Genomic DNA, 14,860 nt, shown 5'->3' with positions numbered 1-14,860 from the left:
AAGTGGAACCCAGGCTCTCTGATGTCAGAACCAGGGCTCTTTCCCCTGCACCATGTTGCCTCTAACCTCAGCTTCCTAACATAGGTCCTGGTATTAGAAAGTTGCTAATAAATGTTTGATATTATTATTATCATTAAAAGTTTAGTGTTGCTTCTTTGACTTAATCTTTCACAGATCTTCCTATGTGCTCATAAACTAAGATATTTATAAAACCAATAGCTCGGTGCCTGCCTGAGTGATATATAAATGCTAGTAATAATAATAATCATGAAATGCTTGCTGATAAATTAGTACTTGACCCACTTATCCTCTCAATCAGCAAACATTAAGCCTCCCTAAAGCTCTAGAAACTGGGAATACCCCCAAAGCCCAACCTGAAACCAGTGCCTGTCCACAGGGAAAGATCCTGTAGCACAGCACACTGCTAATGAGTTTTTCTGATTCTCCCTTCAGGTGGCATCCAGCTCCCTGAGTTGAACTTGATGCCCCCCTCTTCTCCTGCTAGCAGGGCTGCCTTTCTTCCCAAACTGCCCCCTCCAGTTGCCTGGCCAATGCCCTACCTTGGCTTTCTCTGACCAGCCATTCATGTAGATAGTGCAGGTCTAGATCAAAAGAAAAACAAATGTTATTAAGAACAGCTAATGAGGGGTGGCTAGGTGGTGCAGTGGATAGAGCCCCTGCCCTGGAGTCAGGAGGACCTGAGTTCAAATCCGATCTCAGACACTAAATAATGACCTAGCTGTGTGGCCTTGGGTAAGCCACTTAACCCCATTGCCTTGCAAAAACTAAAAAAAAAAAAAAAAATTAAAAAGAAAAAGAATAACTAATGAATTATAAAGTGCGTAAGGGCAGGAGCTGTACTTCCAATAAATTATGTATTCCTCCCAGCTCATTAGAGACCTTCTACAAATACTTTTTTGAATGAATGAATGAATGAATGAATATTGAAAATGGTTTCAATGCTGATGTCTCACTTACCTTCCAGGGTAATTTTGAGCTTTTACCAACTGCAAGGTGAAACTTGTGATCATGACAGAGCTTGGAGTTCAGGCCCAAAGGGCAGCAGGGAGGGTGGACTTCACCCTCTCTTTGATTTGGGAAGGGGGGAGATTGAGCAGGACTGCCCAGTCAGTCTAGTCTCCTGACTCCTGAACTTTGTCCTTTTTTCCATGGTCCCTTATTTCTCCCTGAGAACCCAGCCTTGCCAATGTACTAATAGACCTTCTTGGCCTGAGTTCCATGGGCAGGGTGAGTAAGTGGCCAATTAGGCCAGGCAGCTGGAGAGAAACTGGCCCTCAGTTGCTGGGGCTCAGTTTGTTCCTGGATAGGATAGAAAAACTGAAAATGAGACTGGTTGCAGCCAGGGACCTCCCCGGGGTCTGGCAGATGCGCCAAGCCTGGGGTGGACATTTCTATCTGTGGCAGTTTCTGATAATCTGTCTGATAGACCTGCCAGAAAGGTTTGTTCCACTACATCTGGTAAAGTTAGGAAGGCAGAGAGGATGTGGGTTTGAACTTGGTCTCTGGTCCTTCCCACCTCTTTGAACTTGAACTAGCCACTTCTACTCCCTAGTCCTCAGTTTTCTTCCCTGTAAAATAAGGAATTTGGGATGGATGGTGGCCAAGATCCCCCCCTCCCCCCTTCTCTAACTATTGCCTCTGAAACTTGCTGTTTCTGTGTCCTTGGACTAGTCACTTCTACTCCCTGGTCCTCGCTTTCCTTCTCTATAAAATAAGGAAGTTGGAATAGATAGTGGTCAAGGTCCTCCCTTCTCTAACTAGAGCCTCTGAAACTTACTATTTGTGTGAACTTGGATTAGTCACTTCCACTGCTTTTCCCTCAATTTCCTTCTCTATAAAATGAAGAGTATAAACTAGATGGCCTTTGAAGTGACTTTTGACTTCAAGTCCTATGGACTCCATGTGTCCCCTTGTCTGCCTTGCCACTGGGGCCAGGGTGGAGAGAAGGCAGACTGGAGGCTCTCTTGGATTTACTTGTTTTTGAGGTAAGGCACAGGAGCCTTGGGTAATGGTCCTCATGGTGGCGGTTCTGTCCATAGCAGTCTGAATCACCAGGTTGGTCAACATCCTCAGAGGGAATACAAGTTCATAGAACCAGAGGCTTGTTCTTCCTCCTTCTGGAATCCAATAAAAAACTGCAAAGGATGGGGCAGCTAGGTGGCACAGTGGATAGAGCACTGGCCCTGGAGTCAGGAGTACCTGAGTTCAAATCCAGCTTCAGACACTTAATAATCACCTAGCTGTGTGGCCTTGGGCGAGTCACTTAACCCCATTGCCTTGCAAAAAACTAAAATAAAAATTGCAAAGTTTTCTGGGTAAGGTCATCCATTCAGCCTGTTAATAGCAAGCCCCTTGCTTCCCCAACTGCTAGTCCCACTCTGCCCCATCCTGATGTCCTTGCCTGTAATGACTTTGGATGAATTTGTATTAGTCATGTTCTGATATATCTGTACATATATGTTTGGATGTATGTACTTGGTATCTCCACCACTGATGATTTCCTCCTTTAGGAGAAAAATTTTTTGTGGTATCTTTTGTTTTTTGTATCTTTCATCTTTTGTTCTTGTATCTCAGCCCCTGCATAGTGTTAGAGATAAAGTAGATGCTTAATAAATTATCTGCTGATTGATAGAGCAAGGCCAAATTTGTGTTAGGGGTTGGGGCTAAGGAGACCCCACCCCAAACAAGTCATCTCACTATCTTTACAGTCTATGGAAAAGTCATCAGTTAAATAAATTTTTGAACAGAAAAGAGCTATGTGGTCTTGTCTAGTATAGAGAGTACTGAATTTGGTGGCAGAACATCTGGGTTGGAATCCTGGTCTACCTTGGCTTTCAGCGGCAGCCAGACTGGGCATCTGGAGATGTTGGGGTGGCACCTTGGCAAAGGAGAGGGGAGTGGGAAGAGCCTTGAACAAAGCTTAGAGATCATTGGATTTTGCTGAGGAGTAGAATGGGAGTAATTTTCTGAAGCTCCTTATTCCCTCCCAATGAATGACCATCTTCTTCAGGTCCATCCTTCCTGGCCCCAACCTCTGGCTTCATTTCTTGCTCCTCCTCCTCAGGTCATCCATATACACAAACATGCCAGCAGGTTTGTAAAGAAATGACTTGGGTGGGAAGGAGCCTTATGCCCTGGGCCCCAGAACCCAAGCTGTGCTCATCTGGTATCATGGGGAGGTATGACTGGACCCAGGTGTGGCAACTAGGTGGTGCAGTGGATAGAGCACCAGCCCTGGAGGCAGGAGGACTTGAGTTTGAATCTGATCACAGATATTTGATAACACTTTAATTGCACAGATATTTTATAACACTTACTAGCTGTGTGACCTTGGGAAAATCATTTAACCATGATGATCTTGATCCAGGACCTTCTCCAGTCATCCTGATTCATATTTGACCATTGATCCCAGATAGCTCTGGAGGAGAAAGTGAGGCTGGTGACTTAGTCTTCCCTCAAATTCATTTCATGAGTTTGTCATGGCATCACCTCCCCTGATGTCATGGTCTTCTTTGAGAATGAAGGACAAGGGGCAGCTAGTAGGTAGAGCACTGGCCCTAGAGTCAGGAGGACCTGAGTTCAAATCTGGCCTCAGACACTCAATAAATACTTAGCTGTGTGACCTTGGGCAAGTCACTTAACCCCATTGTCTTAAAAGGAAAAACAAAGAATGAAGGGCAAACATTGACAAACCCCAGAACACTGGTCCTTATCCAAGCTATGAAGGAAGTACTCAATAAATACTGAATGGATGAATAAGTAAGGAATGGCTGAAAAGCAATGTCATTCAGAGTGTTGGTGTATGAACTTGGACCAGTCACTTTCTTTGGGCTTTAATTTCATTTTTCAAGTAAGAAAATGTATCCTGGGAAGGAGAGGAGAGGTCCTGAAAGAAATAATCCCACACAGGAAGGATGCGAATCCTCCCATAGGGACTGATATTTACATGGGAAATAAGAGAGTTTACCCATTACCTTTGCCCCATCCCAAGTGTGGGCCTATTAGATTGTAAGGGATATGGAGAAGTGTTATCTTTTCCCAAACCTGCCTGGATTCAGGATGGGATGTCTGTGTGTGATTAATTCCATTCCTTTCTAGGACTGCAATTCCAAGATTCTAAATATTTTAAGATTTTTGTGTATTCTAAGATTCTAGCATCTGAAGACTGTTGAATCCAAAGATTCTACGTATTTTAAGATTTTATGTATTCTAAGATTCTAGCATTCGACGCTCTGCGGATTCTATGACACGAAATCCTAAATTTGCCTTCTAAGATTCTAGAATTGTTTCCGACTCCTAAGATTTCTGTATTCTAAATTTCTAGGAATGTAAGATTCTGAGACTCAAGGAATCTGGGACTTGATGTATTCGGAGATTCAGAGATTCGGAGACTCTTCAGATTCTTTCTGTTCTAAGATCCTAGTGTTCTAAGACTGTAACAAATCCAAAGACTCTGATTCTAAGAGGCAGTGCCTCCAATTCTGGGACTTAAAGATGCTCCTTTGCTATTCTGAGTACCCATGGTCCCGTGTTTCTTGGATCTCAAGATACTATGATACTATGTTTGTCTGATTTCCTGGGCTCCCAGAGGGCTCCAGCTGGACACCGAGTGCCAGGATAAAAAGCTCCCTATTATCTAGGTGTTCTGGAATCTCCCTTGTTGCTGGAGGCTGGAGGCTTCCTCCCCTGGTGTCTATGTAAATGAGTGTGTTTGTCAGTGTTCATTTGTAATGCTTGGGCCATCTGGGCCGGAAACCAAGCAGTGTGTGAAAGACAAGTTTGAACCCAGGTGTCTGGGGCTGGGGGCTGGTGAATAGGAGAACAGGAACAGAAGATGGAGAAAGCAAGGGAGAGAAGGTAAAAAGAATGGCTAGCAGGAAGGGAGGGCCAGGAGGTTAGGAGGGATGGGATTGGCAAGAAGACTGGCTTAAGGGAGAGAACTCTGGACTTGAAGTCCCCAACTTGCCCACTTAGGTAAATTACATCATCTCTCTGAGCCTCAGTTTCTCAGTCTGTCAAATGGAGACATTAATACTGTATTATCTGCTTCCTGAGGTGGTTGTGAAAAGCAAATGAGGAAAGACAAGAGAAGAGCTTCAAAGTGTCATGGTTTTTTTCTTAGAAGCCAGGGAACCCAGAGCCCAGAGCCAGCCTGGGGATGGAAGATGATAAAGGAACAATCAAACCTAAATATCTAGACCAAGGATTTGCACAAGGAGAAGAGAGACTAGATTGTTGATGGAGACCTGGAAGGGACTCCAAAGGTCATGGAGTCCTCATATTACAGAGGAGGAGATTGAGGCTCACAGCAATTATGAGCATTATGGGATCATGGCAAAACAGAGGCAGGCATTGAGTCCCAGAGAGACAGAAGTGGCAATGATTGTCTAACAAACAAAATTTACCATTTAGGTATTTCTTGGACTTTGGGTTCAGCCAATGCTCAGTACTTCAGGACTCTGAGGCATATATCCATACTGTCCTCCAGGAGCTTATACTCTAAATGACAGAGTTGGAACTAGGGCAGGATAACCAGACCTTTGCTCCAAGGACTGGAAATCTAAGGGGTACTAGTTGTGCTTGTTTGGTCAGCAGGTAAAAAACAACTGAGTTTAGCATCTTGTGAAAAGAAGTTAACGTCAGCAGCTATGAGATAGCGTTCTGCCTTCACCCATGGGGGCCTGGAGTGTGGAGGTCAGACACATCTCTGCCATTAACCCCATCCTCCTCGACTCAATTTGTCTTGTTTGGAATGCATTTTGCCAGGTGGCAACTGGAAAACAGTTATAGTTCTGTCAAGTGACAGAAGGCAGAAATGATGGATGGCCAGGATGATGACAAGGTGCTGTGAAGGAACTGGCAGTGTTCTAATAAGCTGAAGAAGAAAAGATTTAGGGGAGACATCTCCAAGTAACCAAGGGGCTGTCACATGGAACAGAGATTAGATGCCTTTTTCTTGGCTCCATTGATTTAGGACTTGAAGGGATTATAAGATCAAAGATTTAGTGCTGGAAGGGACCTTAGTGCATCTCAAGTCCAGACCTCTCATTTTACAAATGAGGAAATGATGGAATTGGAAGTGACTTGATCAAGGTCACTCGGGGCGTGAGGAATTGAGGTAAGACTTGAGCCTGGGGCTTCCTGACTCTAATCTAGTCTGACTAGTCCCCTAGTCCCTAGACTATTCTGCTCTTTAACCTGAGGCATTACCTAGTTCACCATCTACACACTTCCCTCACCCCCAAACTAGACCCTAGAGAAATCAAATGATTTGCCTAATTATTATATAGGAAGTAAACTATAAACTTGAGATTTAGAAGAGAAAACTGATGCAGAGAGGTGAAGTGACTTTCCCAAGGTAACATGTTTCTTATCTTAGATTTGAATTTAGATTCTTGGACCTCAAAAATGTGTTGCTTTTTCCATAGCACCATGAGGAAGTTCAAGGATTCAGTACAGTGATGGCAAGAACTGCCCAAACATTTGGAGCCACATTGCCCCAGTCTGCCTCACGAGGGAGTGAGTCTTTGGATAGTGTTCAAGGAGATGCTGAGTGATTCTCAGTTAAGAATGCTATGGAGAAGATCCTTGAACAAGGGGAATTTGGGGCTAGGTTACCTCTGAGGTTCTTTCCTGCTCTTATAGTCAATGAATGAATGTGATTAAGTCATAAATTGTGTGATCCTGGAAGTCCCACCATGATTTTGAGTAGAGATTGGGGCAGCTAGGTGCCATAAGAGCACCACCCTAGTCAGGAAAACCTGAGTTCAAATTCAGCCTCAGACACTAGAAACTTACTAGCTTTGTGACCTTGGGCATGTCACTTAACCCTGATTGCTTTACATCCTGATTCATATCTGACTACTGGACCCAGTTGTCTCTGGAAAAGAAAGTGAGGCTGGTGATTTAGCACACCACCCCTCACTCCAATCCAATTCATTTGCTTGTCATGGCATTGTCTCTCTGATATCTTGTTCTTCAGGGAGGAAGGATAAGCATCGTCATCAGAGATTGGGAGTCAAATGGGCCTTGAGGGCTGTGAATGATTTGGATGAGTGGAGTAGAAGAGGGGAGACACTTTTGGTCTGGGTGAACAATATAGCAATCGACAAGCATTTATTTAGGGCTCATGAGTGCATGATCCTGGGGCTGGAGGTCTACATACAAAATTAAGACCATTCCTGCCCCTAAGAAATTTATGTTCCCCTGGGAAAAACAAAGGCATGGGGGTAGCAATCAGCAAAGGTGGCTGGTCTGTGTAACAGTGAAGGGAGCAGTGTTACACAAGTAGAAATGGTTGGTAGCAGTGGGGTCATTGGAGTGGGGGCGTAAAGATGGAGTCAGTGATGGTCAGAGGCTCTGAAGAGTAAGATTTCAGCTTGCCTGGGGAGGGAAATTGGAAGCTGTTAAAGGTCTTTGGACAGGGGAGTCGCCTGATGAAGGAGTCTAGTATTGTGGGGAGGAGGAATAAAGTTGGTATTGATAATAGGTGATGCAGTGGCTAGAACACTGGCCTTAGATTCAGGAGGATGTGAGTTCAAATCCAGCTCAGACACTAACTGTGACCTTGGGCAAGTCACTTCACCCTGCTTGCCTCACATCCAGGATCATCTCCAGTCATCCTCATTCCTATCTGGCCACTGGACCCAGATGCTCTGGAGGAGATAGTGAGGCTGGTGAGATTTAGGACAGCCCCCCTCACTTAAATCCAATTTATGTGATTGTCGTGACATCACCTCCCTGATGTCATGGTCTTCTTTGAAAATGAAGGAGAAACATTATTAATACAATTTATGGGTATCAGTTTTGTAGCCAGAGGTCCTGGATTCAGATTTCAGTTTTACTTCTTCCTAGCTGTATGATTTAAGTCAATGTTCACCTTCCCCTTTTTTAACCTTTCTAGACTTGTTTATTCATGTATAAAATGAAGAGGTTGGATGACATGACATCTAAGGTGCATAAGCTTTGATGGTCTATGTTCCAAAGTTTCTTCCATCTCTGACATCATATTCCAAAGTCTCTCTCATCTCTAACATTTTGGGTTCTAAGGTCCTTCTAAGACAACTTTGACATCCTATGATCTTGTGACTTCTGGGGTTCCATCCAACTCTGGAAGCCTGTGATTCATTTGGCACACCTGGCCAAAGTGTGACTCTGCTGATGATTCACTCCTCAAGAGGGAGGTTAGAGTTGTTGGCTAAAGTCTACAGCCTAGGAGGCTTCCTTCCTTTGCTTTTCCAGTTCATCTCCAAAGACCCTGAGTAGTGGTAGTGGGAGAGGTGGCAGAGTCAGTCACTGTCAATGACTTGTCTCCAGAGCCAGCTGCAGACTGGAGAGCTCATGCTATAGTGAAAAGAGGGCAGAAGCTCTGGGGGAATTGAAACTTGGCTCTGCCTTGTAACACTCATAACTTTTGATAAATCCTGTTCTTTCTGTGGTCCTCAGTTTCCTTATCTATGCAATGAGGTAATTGGACTTGGCCCTAGGATATTAGATTTAGAACCAGAAGGTGACCTATAGGTCTTCCAGAGATGAAACCTACTGACTCACCCAGGGTCATACAGCTAGTAAGTGTCTAAGGAAGGATTTGGGTCTTTTTTGTAAAATGAACTCCAACGTCACTGGACTGTTCACCATTATCAATGGTCTTATGTCCTCAAACACTGATAAGGAGACATGGTATTTTTCTGGGAGCTGAGGAGGGAAGGGCCTTGACTGAGATCAGGAAGGAAGGAAGAAGACATGGGCACACCACTATGTGCAGGGTTACAGATTACAAAAACAGAGACAGTTCCTACCCTCAAGGAGCTTGCATTCTATAAAGGGAAGAAGGGGCAGCTAGGTAGAACTACGGTCAATAGAGTCTTGGAGTCCATGAGGATCTGAGTTCAAATCTGACCTTAGACACTTGAGATTTACTAGTGTGTGACCTTGGGCAAGTCACATAACTTTGATTGTCTAAAAAAATACCCCCTAAACTAAAAGGGGAAGATGACACATATATGATAACTGAAAAGTAGGGCATGAAGATAAAGGGACCTAGCATGAGAACATGGTTTTAAAGTCTAGGGGAAGTTCAGAGCAGGGAGAAGAGAAGAATAATGACAGGCCTTCCTTAAAATGGAAGTTGGACTTTTTGGATGGATATTCCACAATGGGTAGGCCAGTGATGGACTAGGAAGTACCAGCATGGAAGGAAGACTCAGAATGAACTAGCAATAGAGGGGACATGGATTTGAAATCTTAGCAATACAGGAGCAGGGCGTTGTAAGAGAAGGAATAAAGACGGGCAGGAAGGACTCCTGTGGCTCCCCAGAAATATTCCGAATAGAGGGATCTCATTAAGGCTTGCCTACTAGGTCAGACCAAGCTGGATTCTACGTCTCCTCTGGGTCCTTGTAATTGCGGATCTGAATCTAGTGCATAGCAAGCAGCCCTCTTGGTGACCAACATGACCAGCCTCAGAATAGGTTGCTATTATTGACTTGCCGAGCAAGAAACAGACTAGTAACAGTGACTCACTGGGGTGTGAGACTTTCCAGTGAACAAAGTCCTTTCCTCACAACAATGCCGCAAAGGAACTATGAAAAGACTAGAAAGAGAGGGAAGGGATTTAGGGGACCACAATTGTTAAATGGGAGAACTTAGCCCTGAGACCCAGGTTCCTTGACTCCCTGCTCACCTTGAAAAATATGGTATTAGAATTTTAGAAATTCAACAAAAATATATTAAACACCTAGTTTTGTGCTTGATTCCTGGGTGGGGGAAGATAGATAATGATCCCTGCCCTCAGAGAGCTTACAGGATCCAACAGCTGAGATTATAGTAATAATAGTTAGCATTTATAATAAAGCTAACTCTCATTTTGTCCTTACAGCAATCATGGGCACTATTGTTCTTTTTATCTTACAGTTGAGAAAATGGAAGTGGACAGAGGTTAAGTGACACAGTGTCTGATATGGGATTTGAATTTAGGTTTTCCTGATTTCAGGTCCTTTCCTCTATTTACTCACCACCTGATTGTACCTTGTATCACATAGTGAGTTAGTGGCAGATCTAGAATCCAAGCTTATCTGTTTGCTCTTAAAAAAAGCAAACAATTGGGGTGGGGGTGGGGGGCTAGGTGGCACAGTGGATAGAGCACCGGCCCTAGAGTCAGGAGTATCTGAGTTCAAATCTGGCCTCAGACATTTAATAATTACCTAGTTGTGTGGCCTTGGGTAAGCCACTTAACCCCATTGCCTTGCAAAAACTAAAAACAAAAAAACAAACAAACAAAAACCAATCTTACATTGTCATTTTTTAATAGCCCCTTCTTCAGGGTCTCTAGGTGGCACTAGGATAAAGCACCAGTCCTGGAGTTAAGAGGACCTGAGTTCAAATTCAGTCTCAGCTCAAACTCCCTTGTCACTGTTTAAATTTCCTAGCTGTCTGACTTTGGGCAAGTCACTTAACCTCATTGCCTTAAATAAATAAAAAAAAATTAAAGTCTCCTTCATTTAAAAAATCTCCCTCCCTCTTCCCCACCCAGTGATCCAACCCTTGTAAAAGAGATTTAGTAAAATTGGGGGGGGGGGGAGGCAGAGAGGAAGCAGTTCAGTAAAACCAATCAATACATAAACAAAGTCTGATAGTAGGTATGACATTTCACACTCATAGTGTGAGGGGAGGAAAATGTACTTTCTCAATTCTTTGTCACCATAATTCCATCCAAAGCATTCAGTTTTGTCTTATAGTCCTTTCCATTTATACTGTGTTAGTCATTAAATAGATTATTTTCTTGGTTCTCCTTACTTCTGTTTGCATCAGTTCATACAAGTCTTCTCATACTTCTCTGAATTCTTCTGGTTCCATTACATTCATGTATCACATCTTGTTTAGTCATTCCTAATTTTATGGACATTTCCCTTGTTTCCAGTTCTTTGTTACAACAAAGGGACTACTATGAAGATTTTGGGGATTAGCCTTTTCATTCCATCTTTGACATATGACACATGACATAAACCTAACAGTGAAATCTCCAGGTCCCAGGATACTTTAGTCTTATTCTGAATTGCTTTCCTGAATAGTTGGTCTGTTCCTATTCTCAAAGATATTCTTGACTGACTTTAGTCCTAGATCTCTCTTCCCTCCAGAAACTTCTCACTGGCAACTACCAACCCCACCCTTGTCTACATAAATGTCCTAATCCCATCTCCAAATAGTGAGGGGAAGATGAACTAATTCTCATTAAGGCAGCATTATGAGGGGTATGGCTTTTAGGATCAGAGGGGTGACAGTCCTGCTGTCCTCTGCCCAGGGTAGACTATTTTTGGAGGATTGTGTTCATTTTAGGTGACATTTTCAGGAAGGACATTGGCCACCTAGAAATTATCCAGGGTAAGGTGACCAAGTGAAGGAAATGAATCACTTTCCCACAGGATGATCTGTTAAAGGAACTTGGATTGTTTATCCTGGAAAAGAGAAGACTTCGTATGGAGGAGTAGATGTAAAATAATATCTCCAGATCGGGAAGGGACTTTAGAGACCATCTAGAGCAACCTCCTCATTGGTTGTTTTCCAGTCATTTTCAGTTATGTCCAACTCTTTGTAATCCCATTTGGGGGTTTTTTTGGCAAAGATCCTATTGTGGTTTGCCATTTCCTATCTGATTCAGGTTCCACATGAGAAAACTGAGGTACCACAGTGATAGTTCTGAAATTTGAACCCAAAACCTTCCTGTGACTTTAGGACTGATACTCCTTCTGCTAGATATCATTTGCTTCATGATAGTTATCTTTCCTAATCGGAAGGGCCGATATGGAATCAGCAAGCATTTTTCAGGTGTCTATGATGTACCAAGCCCTGTGCCAGATGCAAAGACAAAAATGAAATATTCTTTGACCTCAAGGAGCTTATATTCTATCAGAGAAGAAGACAATAAGTATAAATGAAATAAATGCAAAAAACCATTTTCTTTATGTTTGTGTACATGTGTTTCTAGCATCTGGAAAGATCAGGAAAGATCTCATGTATAAGGTAGCTCTTGACCTCAGCCTTGAAGGAGAGCATGGAGGTGAGGCAAGACTACGTTTCCAGCATGGAGAAATAGGCTTCTGTGAATGGGCTTGATCAGATGATTGAATGGGATGAGATCTTCACCAAATCTCAAATGCCGAGATTCTGGAGATATCCCATGCAAAGCCACAGGGATGGGAGATGGGATATCACATAACAGGAACAACAAGAGGGTGAGGGTCACTTAGATTTGTTCTCATTGGTCCCAGGGAGGGAGAAGAAAAGAGAGACTGAGAAATTTGAGAATAGATCTCTATGGGACAGCTAGGTGATGCAGTGGATAGAGCACCAACCCTGGAGTCAGGAGGACCTGAGTTCAAATCCACCTCAGACACTTGATAATTACCTAGCTGTGTGGCTTTGGGCAAGTCACTTAACCCCACTGCCTTTTAAAAAAGAGAGAGAATTGATCTCTCAAAGAGAGACATCTACAAATTTCAAATGGTATGTTGGAAAGTAGTAAGCTATCCCCATTCAGGAGGTCTTCAAAAAAGGTCAGGTGACCACTTAGTTGGGATGTAGATTGTAGTTGAGTTCCGCATTGAACAAAATGACCTAAAAAGCCCCTTCTGACGCTGAGATCTGGTGACTCACTGCTGCCTAGGGGCCAGCCTGGAGAGTGAGAATGAAATTGAGAGTGGTAGTTAAGGCAGAACCACGATGATGGTGGTAGTTGTTAGGGCACTGAGAAATGATAGTATTGTTGATATTAATAATAATTATAAACTCACTCAGACAGAATGTGGGCAGAGGTGGCCCAGGTGCATATTTGGGAATTGGGGGAAGGCCAAGCTGGAAGTAAACTTGTGGGAGACAGAGTGGGGTGATAGCAAAAACCTTGGCGAGGGAGTTAGGAAGCTTTTGGGGGTCCTGGCTGTATCTTTGCCTCCCTGTGTGACCTTGTACTTCTTCTATCTCAGGTTTGGGCTTCAGTTTTCTTAGAGAAGGGTAGGACTAGATGATTCATAACAATAAAATAATAGTGTTTGCTACTGACAATTACGAATGCTTTAAAGATTTGTATATTCTCATTTGACTCTCAACAGTCCTGTGAGGCAGCTGCTATTATCCCCATTTGACATATGAGAAAACCCAGAGAGCATGAAATGACTTGTCCAGAGTCAGAGAAAGACATTTGTAGATTTTTTCCAAACCCTCCCTAGAACTGTTTCCCTCATTCTTTTGGACATTTACAGTATGTTGGCCGGGAGGGTCTTTGACCTTCCTGTGGGAACATCTTCCTTGTCCCTTCTCCCATCCTACCACCTTCAGTAGTGTCAAAGATAATCTACTCAATGGCTATTGCCATCTGCAGTTCAGAAATGCAGTCTCCTAGGCTGCTGCTGGGAGTCTCCACTCCCTTTCAGTCTGACCTTGCAACTCTTTGTTATTCCTTAATTCATCTTACCAAGCCATGTTTACCAGCTGCCGGCTGGGAAAACAGGCCTGTCCGCAGCAATATTTACCCACCATCTGCAAAACTTTACTTCCAAAGGGGCCTGTCTTCTGAAAGCCCATACATGTAAAGATGGTTCTTTTTCTCCTTTCTCCTTCTGCCTGCTCACACCAGGTTCATTCTTTCTCCTTTACTGCCCCAGGCCCTACCCTGGGATCTGTCCAGAGTGTGGGTGCTGAAGGCTCATCACCTGAAAGAATTTTCATATTTATTTTAACATGACAAGAAGGCTGAAAAACATTGCTCTGGTGTGGCTTATCAAAACTGTTTCTCCTCCTGCTGCTCACAGATCCCTTGACTATGTCACCATAGATGGGTAACGGGGGAGGGATGGCCTTGTCTCTATTCTGAACTACTGTGGTCCTCATGCTGTGTCATGCATTGGGTGATGATCACATAAACTCTAGCCATATTATTCTCTCTCTCAGCCTCTGTGTCTGTCTCTATCTGTCTTTTTCTCTGTCTCCCTCAACATTTTAAAATAATGGGCATTTCTTTAATGCCTTAAGTTTCACAAAGAAAACACTTCCTCCCTCATCCCCCTACCCCCCCCCAACCTTGTAGACAGAGTTTGCTGTCAACATAGTGTAGGGAGAAGAGCAGTGGTTTGGGGGATCAAAAGAATTTGAATTTGAACCTCAGCTCTGTTGTGTGTCCTTTGGCAAGTTACTTCCTGGGGGGGGGGGGGTTGGAGAGCACATTTAACAGTATCCTGGAGCTAAAAGGGACCTCACAAGGTAAGTTAGTTCAATCTCATCATTTTACAAAAGAGGAAATGGAGACCCAAAGAGGTTAAGAACCTTGCCCAAGATAACACAGGTGGTAAGCTTCAGGGGCAAGATTCCTACCCAGATCCTTGGATTCTAGAAGCAATATGCTTTCTGCTCCATTTCACCATTTCCTATCTGTGAAATGATAGGGTTGGGTCAAATCAATTCTAAGGTCCTTTCCAGCTCAGAAGCTCAGGATCCAGTTTACTATAGAGGAATCTGATGCCCCAAGAAGGCCCGTGACTCTTCCTAGATCATGCAGTTAGTACATTTCTTGTCCAGAACACTCCCTGGGATCTTTCGGTGAGCTTCTCTTTCACTCAGGCATGTTATCTTTGAGGAGAGTCTGGTAGTGGGGGCCCTGAAGACAAGGACAGCTTTCTCCTCCCTCTTGCAGCACCTAGGATGGGGCTGGAGCTATGGTCAAGGGAAGAACCACTCTCTTAGTTTTCCCAAGATATTCATCGAATCATAGAATATTAAAATGGGAGTAGCCCTAGTCCAGTTCCCTCAGATGAGGAAACTGAAGTCCAGTGAAATTAATGGAAAGAACAGT

At 43.6% G+C, this 14,860-nt stretch overlaps 1 protein-coding gene across 4 annotated transcripts in view; it reads left to right on the top strand.

Annotated features, from left to right (window-relative positions):
* ELFN2 (extracellular leucine rich repeat and fibronectin type III domain containing 2) overlaps positions 1–14,860 on the top strand; it is a 73,625-nt gene that overhangs the window by 29,153 nt on the left and 29,612 nt on the right. The gene's annotated exons all lie outside the window — the stretch shown is intronic.

This window comes from Macrotis lagotis, chromosome 2 (assembly GCF_037893015.1).
Source record: "Macrotis lagotis isolate mMagLag1 chromosome 2, bilby.v1.9.chrom.fasta, whole genome shotgun sequence".
Taxonomy (NCBI): Eukaryota; Metazoa; Chordata; class Mammalia; order Peramelemorphia; family Peramelidae; genus Macrotis; species Macrotis lagotis.
The sequence above is the reverse complement of the archived record's forward strand: the minus strand, read 5'-3'. Positions and strand labels throughout refer to the sequence as shown.